At 36.3% G+C, this 11,270-nt stretch overlaps 1 protein-coding gene across 3 annotated transcripts in view; it reads left to right on the top strand.

Moving 5' to 3' along the window:
* Positions 1-11,270, top strand: part of LOC117182113 (4-hydroxyphenylpyruvate dioxygenase) — a 549,071-nt gene that overhangs the window by 430,103 nt on the left and 107,698 nt on the right. The window lies entirely within an intron of this gene.

Here is an 11,270-nt window from a genome sequence, read left to right as displayed (position 1 = left end):
TTCTCAATTATTCATTTAATTCGATTGATTATGATTATGATTTTATAGTCTGCCAACAGCATGTTACACGGTAGCTCACTCTAAAGGTACAACTTCCTAGACACCTTCCTGTCAAGAATACCTCTTCCTGCTATCAGTATAAATTTCCTTTGTGCTCTCCACCAGCCTTCCTTCTATTGTCCTCTTTTTCGTTTTCAGCATAACATTTTTCTGTTTACTGAATCAAAGGCTGCCTTAGAATTGACGAAGAACGCGACTAATTTCCCTCACATTGTCCCAAGGGTTTGTTAAATAAGTAGTTAGTTACATAAATGTTGTCGATCCTTCTCTTATCTTTTCTTAAACCCGTCTCATTGTGTGGGATGCTTTCTCTTTCTTATATTTTAATCTCTCACCTTTTTTTAAATTTCTGCATATATATTTTGTAGCTAACTGGCATAAGAGTGATCCATCTGTACACCTCTACGTTCTTGCCCACATTTTTTTTCAATCTATTTTTAGCCTTACCCACCCCTTTTCTTGTCCTCTTATCTTCTTCTTACATTCCCTCTCTCCATTTCTCCTTCTACTAACATTCTATTTTCCCCTTTGAACCTATTTTGCTCTCCCAATAACAGACCATTGATGTCATCCCAAACTCTACCTTCTTTGATCGCTTTTTCTACTTCTTCCTTGTATTTTTCCTTTCCTCTTTGCTTTTTTCTTTCTAGCATCCTCTTATGTTCTTTTTTTCTTCTGTTGTATGCCCGTTCTCCATTCCCCTGATTCTCCATTTTCTTAGACACTCTTTCAATCTCTCTTCACTCTCCTTGCATTCCTCGTCCTACTAGCCTCTCTTTTCCCCTTGTCTTTCTTTTTTCGTACCAATCTCATCCCTTACCTTCTCCATCGACCCTTTCCATCTTTGAATTAAAGAGTCTTGTAATATTTTAAAGAGAGATAATATTCTTTGAAGTCTCTTGAATAATTCAAGATATATCTTTATTTATTTTCAATTTTGTGAATTCTTCTCACAATATAAAATTCCCCTGAATTATTTAAGTCTACAGAATAAGGTTTTTTCCAAAGTCAGATATGACTTTTCTAATCAATAGATCCTACAGTATATAAAATTCTAATTCAAAAGAAGCTCATAAAATATTTTTTACGTATTGTTACATATTGATCGGATTTTCCACCAATCACAGCTTATGTGTCAGTTATTCTCAAATATCTTTTTTTATGCCGATGTTTCGTTTTGGTTATATGTACATCGAAAATAAAAGTCGCAAAATTGCATCGTACAACTGACTTTTAAGCTATCTATTACAACAGGAGAAATCTCGTTGTTACATAAACTTTAAAAAATAAAGGTATCAAATCATAATATAATTGACAGCATATCGTAGCCTAACCTCTTTATCATGAGTTTCGTTAGTTTTCATCAAAGCCACATCGTCACATTTATAGATAATTATAAGAGCCTCTGAATCATGTTATACACACGTGACAAAAACTTGAATTAGCGTTTTAACGCCTTTAGTTTTTAATAGTTTTTTCTGTTGAACGACTTAACAAAAAAAATTATAAGACACCTTCGGTTTTGATTAAAATTATGTATTAAAAAATTCTTTGATCTACAATCCCGAAACAAATCTATTCTTTAGAAGTCTTTCAATTAATTGAAATCTGTTAAAACTTTATTTAATTTTCTTTATATTTTTAATATACACATTGAGTTGTATGTATTTAATCTCTCCCTTTCACGGGTTTGAAGGTCTCCGCTCCCTGTACATATATTTACACTTCCATCCTTAGTCTAACTTAACTACTACTTATATTCTACTTTTTCGCATTACGTAGGATAAACAATAGTAGCAGTAGTGACATTAATTCTTAAAATGAGCAAGCTTCAAGGGCTTTCGTTTCCTCTTACCATAAAAAAATGCATTTTCCACGATATTGAAAACAATTTTCGCTATTTACTGTCCCTTTTCAGGATCACCCGTTGGGCTCTGCCCTACTCCCTTGCTTTCCCTTACTTCTTCTAATTTCTTAATCCACATCACTCCTTGTCCACTACCATCCAAGATCCATCTTACACACTAATCCACACTCAACTGTTCCTCTTCCTCCCCTGTACATCTCTCTAATACAAGTGTCCATGAGTCCATTTCGTATCCACATACTCTGCATAAATTCTCCTCTTCATTCATCCAATATCTGCATGCTCTCACTCCTTCTCCCATTCTGAACCGTACAACCCTAATCCATTTTTCTTCCTTTTTTATTTTTCGCAGATAATCTGGTTCCGTCAACCATCATATACCATCTATTGTACCTCGAATCTATAATCTTTGTCCATCTCTCTTCTGCTTGTTTAACTAATAGCTCTAACTTTATGTCCTGCCACTCCATAGCCCCGTCTCGAATATTACATACCCTTCTCATTTGTCTCCTTTCTTCCTCCTATTTTGAATTTCCCACATAACCTCTCGCATCTAACAACCAAGGCATCAAACAACCAGACCCTCATTCTTTAACAGTTGCTGAACCTTCTCTTTCCTATACCCCATACTTAGCTTATTACTTTACTCGCACATTAAAACTTTTTCCTCTCCTGAAACTCGTTTCCGCCTGCTGCCTCAAACAAAAAACGTAGGTAACAGAACTCCTCCATAATTTCCACTTTTTGTCCGTTCAGCTTCCAAACGTAATTTATTCATTAGGTTCATCCTCTTCTCATCATCTGCTGATAGAAGCACATCGTCCGCGTATGCTGGAGAGTATAGTTTGCTATTACCTAAAACCGTTCCTCCTTTCCCTTTCTGTTTTAGCTTCTCCTCTAAGTCTGCCAATAGGATATTAAATAGTAACGGACTCAACGGGTACCCTTGCCTTAGACCTCGGTTTGTCCAGAAAAGCTGCCCTTTTTTCTTTCCTATTTTCACCCTAATCCTGGTTTCAGTAAAAAATTCCTTTATCCTCTCCACCCTTTTTTTCTCTACACCCGTCTCTTTCATTGCCTGCCATAGCACTTTTCTGTTCATTGAGTGAAACGCTGCTTTGAAATCTACGAACAAAGCGACTAGTTTCCCTTTCTTTCTTCTCAAATTTCTGTTCACTAAATAGTTAAGTACGTAGATGTTGTCTATAGTTCCCATCCCTTTTCTAAATCCCGTCTGATTATGTGGATACCTTCTTTTTGGCCTACCTGACTCTCCAACCTTTTTCTTAAGATTTTTGCATATATTTTATATCCGTCTGACATGAGAGTGATCCTCTGTATTCTTCTACCTTCTTTCCTTCCCCTTTCCAGACCTTGTTGCAGATCTTCCAGATACCGTCTCTAATCCCTTCTCCTCCATATTAAAACGCTTCGTTCTTCATCCTATCTTCTCCTGTCGTCTTGTTTCTTTTTAACCTATTTATTGCCTCATCCACCTCTTCTCTTGTTATCTCGTTCCCTTCCTCCATTTCTCCTTGGACTATCCTATACTTTTCCCCTTTGATCTGATTTTTCTCTCCCCCTAATAGACCCTTAAAATAATTCGTCCATTCCTTCATTTCTATTTCTTTGTTAACGCCCTTCCATTTCCCTCTATCCCTATTTATCACATCTTACACCCTACCTTCTTTGATCGCTTTTTCTACTTCTGCTTTATATTCTTCCTTTCCCCTTTGTCTTTTTCTTTCGAGCATCTTCTTATGTTCTTTTCTTCTTCTGTTATACTCCTCCGGCATTTCCCCTTTTCTCCATTTGCTCACACACTCTTTTATTCTCTCTTTACTCTCCCAGCATTCCTCGTTCCACCGGCATCTCTTTCCCCCTACTCTTTCTTCATTAGTACCAAGCTCATTCTTTACCTTTTCAATGAGCCCCTTCAACCTTTCTATTAACGAGTCTATTTCCTCCTCTTTTTTATACCCAACCTTCTCGTTTTTCGTCTTTTGTTTAAACTCTTTTAATTTATCTACCCCCAGACTCCCATTTTCGTGTTTCTTTCGCACGCTGTTTCCGTTCTCCCTCTGCCGCGCTTACTGACGCCTCTTTTTAGTGTAGCTATGACTGGGAATTGCTTGGACCCTATATCATTCCCTACCTTCGTACTCCCTGACATCCGCCGCATTTTTTCTTCAGCCAAGATGTAGTCTATTAATGTTGCTGTTTTTCCTATGAATGTGATCTCCCCTTCCTCATCTCCTTTCATATTGCCATTATATACACATTGAATTGTATCACTACAATAATTAAATAACTCCTAAAATAATGTACTGTTCTAATTCTAATAAAGATATTCGAATTCTCTTAAATTATTCAGTATATAAATTCATTTGTTTTTTATTTTTGAATTCTTCTGAAAACACAGAATTCTTTTCAACTATTCCCGAATTAATCAACTTTGGGCGACGGTGAAATATTACTGAACTGACTTCTACAGAATTTTGCAGCATTACGAAAAACGAATGCGTCATAATTCAGTAATAGTTCACGGTCGACAAAAAGTTGATGAATTTGAAAATATTTGAAAGATTTCCATGCTTTCAGTAGAATTCAGAGAATTAAAAATATTTGGTATAATTCTACAATAGTCAAGAAAGATCACTGATCATTAAAAAAATGTACGAATTGTCCTAGGCTTACGGAAATTATTTATGCAACGCTTAGCGAATTCCGGAGAAACTAGCCTACCTCTTTCTTTCTTTAGTCAGTAAAGGTTCATTATCGCTACAAAAAGTATAAGTCCGGAAATAACATAAACACTACTGAGTAACAACTTTATAAAAATACCAATAGTTGGGGATCAAATACTGCATTAAAAAATCTTCTATGCTGCTTTGCCCCACCGTCCCCTACGAATACAAAATAGAACTAACCAATATAATTTCTTTAAATTAAATGAATTAAGTTTAAATAAGACTAAATGTTTACGCGAGCGATATTAACAACATCGAATTAAAGTTAATTAAAAATAGATTTTTGAAAAATAAAATAAGATATAGAGAATTAAGATAAGATTGCTTAAAAATGTTTGCAATGCAACAATTCCAGATAAAGCAGCTGGAACATTGAAGTATAATTTAATCGTAAAGCCAGAATAATAAAACTTACGTTTCTATTAAGGCAATAATTTGAATTAATCGCAGAAATGATTTACTTCTTACATATTTTGAGAAGTTATTTGTTTTTTATCACTCCAAGGATACCCATTGTATAGACATAGTATATTATATTATACTTAAGTTTATGGTTATTCTATAAATTCAATATTTAGTATGTAATAGTTATTTGTTCATAGACATTTATATATAACAAAACGGTATCGTCCAATCCTGCTAGAATCCTAATTGTTTTCGACGTAGGATTCAACATCGGGGTTTTTAGTAGGGATAACTATGAATCATGCTCCTGCGATAGTCAAATCATTTTTGACATATTATACCAAATAATTTATGAAGCTGAAGATGTCTACGCACTTTATGATAATAAATGTCTCTAGATCATTCTTTAACACCTTCGAATAATTAGAACTGTGTTTAGTTTAATAAAACTATATTTAGTGTTTCAGAAAAATTATAAGCAAAATTTTAAGATACACTACAAAGGACCTGCTTTGTCACACCTTAGTGTATAAAGCGAATATTACGCCAACGTCATCAACAATCATTAATTTATAGTACGCACCTCTTAATATTGATCAAGGAGATTCCCGATCTTACACGTATATATTTTGTGGGCAATGCCCGGAGTGTGAGTAAACCTAGAATGGACTGGTCGTCCCGTAGATTGCCCGACCGTTTTAGGGCAATGTACGAAACACTTCTTCACTTCGGTTTTTGCCCGAGGGTACCTTGGTCAATCTACGGAATACCCTCGTCGCAATGGGCTATGTACAAAGTGCCAAAACTATTTTGGATTTATATGTATTATACAGTGTAGGAGCACTGGTATGGCCAGTGTTGTATTATGGATTGGGGATTTGGGAATGGAAAGAGTAAAAGAAGGTTGATAATATGAAGAGAGATTTCTGATACGGGTTATGGGAGCGAGTGGGAACGGCCCAGGATATATGTTGAACGAGGAAGCAGGAAGAGAGAAATTGATAATAAGACAGAGGAAAAGAGTTTGGAATTTTGAAGAGAAACTTAATAGTGGGAATGGGAGCGAAGTTTCACAAGAATGCCCTCAGGAAATATTAAATGGAAAGAGGAGAGGAAACACGGGACATTCAAGGTGGAAGGAGGAGGGATGTGAAGTTAGAAGGAAATGAAGAATGTGTGCCGAGGTGAAGGAGTGGCAGAAAGAAGAGTGAGAAATGAACAAGAAGCAGAAAGAGAAAACCTAGGAAAAGATTATGGAATCAAAGTAGAACAAATCCTGGAAAAACAAAGATTGTTTAAGAGGAAAGGGGTCCCAGAATATTTAGGAAAGTTGAAAAAGGAGTGTAGGTGTTGCAGAATGCTAAGTTTCAGAATGGTAAAAGGAAGGAATGAATGAGTGTTAATATTGGTTGAGTAAACAGATGAAAAAGTGTAGGGCATGTGGTTATAAAAGGGAATCCTGGGGCACATGTTAAAGAAATGTACAGGGGATAAGGAAGAAGGACAGAGCGCAGCAAGTATAGTTAGATGGATGCTGAGTGGATGTGGACAAGGAGAAAAGTAGATTAACAGTTTAGAAGATAAAAGGGAACAGAGAATGCTTAGAGGCGGGTAAACCTAAAATCTAGACACTCGTAAGATAATTTTTTAAGAGATAGGCAATAATAATAATAATAATAATAATAATAATAAGCCTCGGTGGCTCAGTTGGTTAGACACTTGGACTTCACCTCAGAGGTCCGGGGTTCGATCCCTGAGCCGGTACCTCTGGAAATTTTTCAATGTACCTTTACCGAGGTTTTGGTGGTTCGGAACCCACCTTAAGCTGTAGGTCCCCCCATCGTGTACTTGACTGCAACTCAGTCCGTCAATGATGGGGTAAAAACCAGGCTTTGCCCAATATGTCTGGGCAGACTGCTCGCATCAGATCACTTAGATCAATTAAAAATGTAAAAAGGATGTGAAGGGATCGGAGCCCTCAAACCCGTAAAAGGGAGAATAATAAAATGCAATATACATATGAATTAAATTTAGTATACAGTCACGTTATTTTTAATATAATTAGATTTTTGCAATTATCTGAAAATTATTATAAACAGATATCAAATTTACTATACAAATTGTATAGGTTTTTATATTTTAATTTGTATTAAATTTAAGCTACCGTTTATGCGAATAACTTCCTTATACATTTGTATTAAATTTAATACATATTTTTCTAACAGCGTATTTCATGCTGAAGGCTACTTCCTGTTCATTATTTATGTTCTTCGAAGTACTCACCAAACATAGTTTCGAATGTCATATGTTAGCTGCCTCGATAAAAAGCATTGTTTTTCTGCATTTGGAAAAATCTAAGACCTTCACTCCGTCTTTTCGAGTTGTTTGCTTCCATCCATGCAAACAAGCATATTCTTCACATCCTGATTGGGTCTTTCAATACTGTCACGCTTTGTTGCTAAATAAGCATTCATTGCTTTAGCGATATCCAGACATCTGTATTGGGTGATCCCTTTAGCGATATCAAGATGTCTATACTAGATGATTCCTAAGTAATATACTATTTACTTTTATGAAAAAGTAGATAAGCTCAGCTATATGCTCATTCTCTACTGACATGCATTTAATTTTTATTGGTACATAAAATTCAGGCGAAAAATTAGATATAGTTCATACATGGCGGGAAATATTAGTTATTATATATAGTTTTAAAATGCAATGGCTCTAATCCCTGCTGCAATAAGTAATTTTAGGACTGTCACGCGGTTACGGTATATTATATGGAAACTTAATTGTAATAATAACATTTCAGCAAGATACTTTCCTTTGGTAATCTGCTTCCCATATTTTTTGTTTAATTTGCTTAAGGCTTTGCATAAAATTTATTAATTATTTTAAAAATTATTATTAATAATATAATAAGTATTTCTATAAAACGAATGTAAATTATACCTAATTTTTTCACTATGTACAATTTTTTCGCTGGGGTATGTACTATAATAGATCTTGTGTCAAGGTAAATATTAACTTAACTGTCACCTCAAGTTACTCCCATATTACAAATAGTCCTAACAAAAAGACAATTGTGACCTAGGGCGGAAGTCACCTCGACCAAGATCATTCATTGAAAATTGTAGAACTTAATTATTTATTTCCTTGTATTCATCTTCTTGCATTGTAAAACTTACCTCGACCTGTTAAATCCGACATCGACAACAACACCACGGAAGCTAGGGATAAGTCGTCACATCAGAGGTTTATCAGAATTTACTAACGCACCCTGGCTAAAGGGCCTATCTTCAACCCTATTCCTAATATCCCACGCCTCCATTTTCCGATCCCAACACTAGATGGCGGGCCTCAAACGTCCTGTCAATTTGTTCCACGGCTGTTCGCAATCTTTCACTACGCTCTCCGCTTCATGCCATCGTGGCGTAGCGATACAAGATCAATCCTGTTACCCCACAAGCTCCATATCAAGAAACCCAAAAACCCCAAACCAAAAAGCTCCAAACCGATAAGCTCTAAACCAACAATCTCCAAATACAAAATCTCCATATTCACAAATCTACAAACTCAAAACCGACAAAACCAAAACCATGACGTAACTGTCACATATAACCATCCCATCTCCATGGTCACTTATTATGATCGGAGTCAGTGATGGGCCAGTCAGATTTCCACGTGAAACCGCTATCTGAGTCCATCCTCCGAACGCCATGTCACGGAGAAGCGACGTCACATAATCACGAATGACTACAGGACCCTCAACTTATGAAATTCGTTCTAGTTAATTCATGAAGGAACCCGGAGCAATGCCATATTGCATAGACAAGTGACGTTACTATAAGGGTGCTGCAGGAAATGTTCGGAAACTTAATGACAGTGGCCTCATTGGTTTTTTGGCGGACTATCAATTTGGATTTCAATAAGGAAATTCAAACGTTACAGAGGAATACTACTGAGTAAACCATCTTGCGCAAAATATGATAAAACTCGGTAAACTCGTTGCAAAACGTATGGTCAGTTTCATTGTTAGTCTCCGATTGACAACAAGTACCACGTAATATGTCACATTAATGAATGAGACACAGTGAATGAGGCCTTTCGCTTTTTGCGCCTTTTCGCGTCGATACCCCTTAGAGTTTGCTTCGTTTAGCACTATGTTCGGGTTGAGTGCCTTCGACCACATGGTTGCTTTAGAGTTCCGCGTTATTTTTCGAGTAGAGTCACGTATTAATGGTCGCGAAACTATTGCAATGTTTAATCCAAAAATGATTCTTTCCTTATTTTTGTCCTGATATTTTGTCCTGAAAGGAACTAATCCCCAATTGGAGGAGTGAAAACCGTGCCGAAAGCTTAATGGAAACTGAGTGAAGTGCCTCGAAGAGTGACTCTGGGATACCGAGCAACCTCTTAGAGTACGCACCCCTATCCTTGCATTCAGAGCTCTACGAGGATAAACGAACCCCTTTCCCTAGCTTCTCGTGTTTTTCCCACTATGTGTCGCCACATTTGGAGCCAAAATATTCCGGATGAAAGCTAGTTGTTCAATTCATGCAGGAACGACCTACATTTAAAGGCACAATGCGGCACTAATGGTGCTTTATTACCAGCTCTGTCACTCTTAAGGCATTTACTTTAATATCGCTCCGCTTGACGAATGAAGAATGAGAAGTACGCATATACTAGAACTTCATATTCTCGATAATTGTTTCTGTTGCACGCTGGAGGCCTGGAATAGTTCTCCTTGACTTCGAGAAGCGAAACATGTTTGTGATCGAATTTTTGGCACTAGCTGAAAAAATATCAGAGCCAAGGAGAATGAAAAGAAGTAGAGGTATAGAGTCCTTATTCCTCCCGAAAATGAAACAGAAAACAATGCAGCAACAAAAACTAGGCTGACATATACACAAATTTCTTGCTACGTTGCGCGGTTCCAATTAATTTATTTAATTCACGATCAGCACTTTTATAGTTAGTGCTGCAAACGCTGTATATGTGCCCAGGAATTCCGTGGCACGAGGCAAATCTTTGAAACCACGCTATGAATGCATTAACGGGATTTAATACCAAATAGCATTATCTGAGAGTATTTAATGTAAGGTGAGTTCCACGGCAAACACAACGCTTATGAGCGTCTTCTATGAGTGGAGTAGTGACATGATGCCGAGATTACACTATTGGGTGCTTAGGTTCATAGGCGAGTTCAGCTCGAGATAATCGGCCGCTGACTCTCAAAATGCTATTATCAACATACGGGCCTAATGCGAGAAGCGTAAAGTTCTTCGATAGTGACTCATTTTTGGTTGAAGCATCTATACCATTTGAAAATATAGCACGTTGAACGTGTTTTATGACAAAGTTTTTGGCAAGATTTATTTCAGTCGCGCTAATATAAGATGGATGAATTTTTTGGTTTAATTATTTTGCGAACATTATAGTATTAAATTGTGTCTCTTAGATAATAACGCGAAGTACTTTTGTCCGCGACGCACATCGCTTGAATAATTCAAAGAGTCGATCAAAGTGTACGTTTCTAACGTTTTCGTGTACCTTTTCTTCTAAATTTACATATGGTGGCTCTCCTGTACTTCGTTGCAGAGAGCCCATTAGCTCGGTGTGAAGCCCTATGAACGATACGATAAGAGGAGTACAGTAATCCCTATTATTCTGTCTCTTCTCATGTTGTCTCCCTCCCGTGCTCTCCAAGGGATTACGTCTCGTTCTGTCCTGAACGAGCTTTCGCGAACACGGCCGTGCTTGGAATGAGTTCTTATGATTTCAAACTTGAACTCAATTTTTGTGCATGATTATATTTCGCACATAAAAATAATTTTTTTTAAAAATTATTTAAATATAAGATTGAAATTTGATCAATCTGCTTTTTTTCAATTACAAATCAATTGATTGCATTCTTTTGTTTAATTATTTTTTCAATTGCATAATCAAAACTTTTTGATTCGAAAGCAAATCAAACATATAATTTGTGCTTCAGACAGAAATTTATTTAATTAAGAATAAATTCATAAATAAATTGATTTAAATTTACATTTATATTAAAGAACGGGGCAAGTTTGATTAAGTTTCGAAAGTATTGCTGAGTTCATATGATGTATTAAATAATTAACGGTAGGAATTGTTTTGAGAATACGCGTGCCTAGATCTAATTCGAGTTAGCAGTCGAA

Source organism: Belonocnema kinseyi, chromosome 10 (assembly GCF_010883055.1).
Source record: "Belonocnema kinseyi isolate 2016_QV_RU_SX_M_011 chromosome 10, B_treatae_v1, whole genome shotgun sequence".
NCBI lineage: Eukaryota > Metazoa > Arthropoda > Insecta > Hymenoptera > Cynipidae > Belonocnema > Belonocnema kinseyi.
Note: the sequence above shows the minus strand (reverse complement) of the source record. Positions and strands in the feature narration are given on the sequence as shown.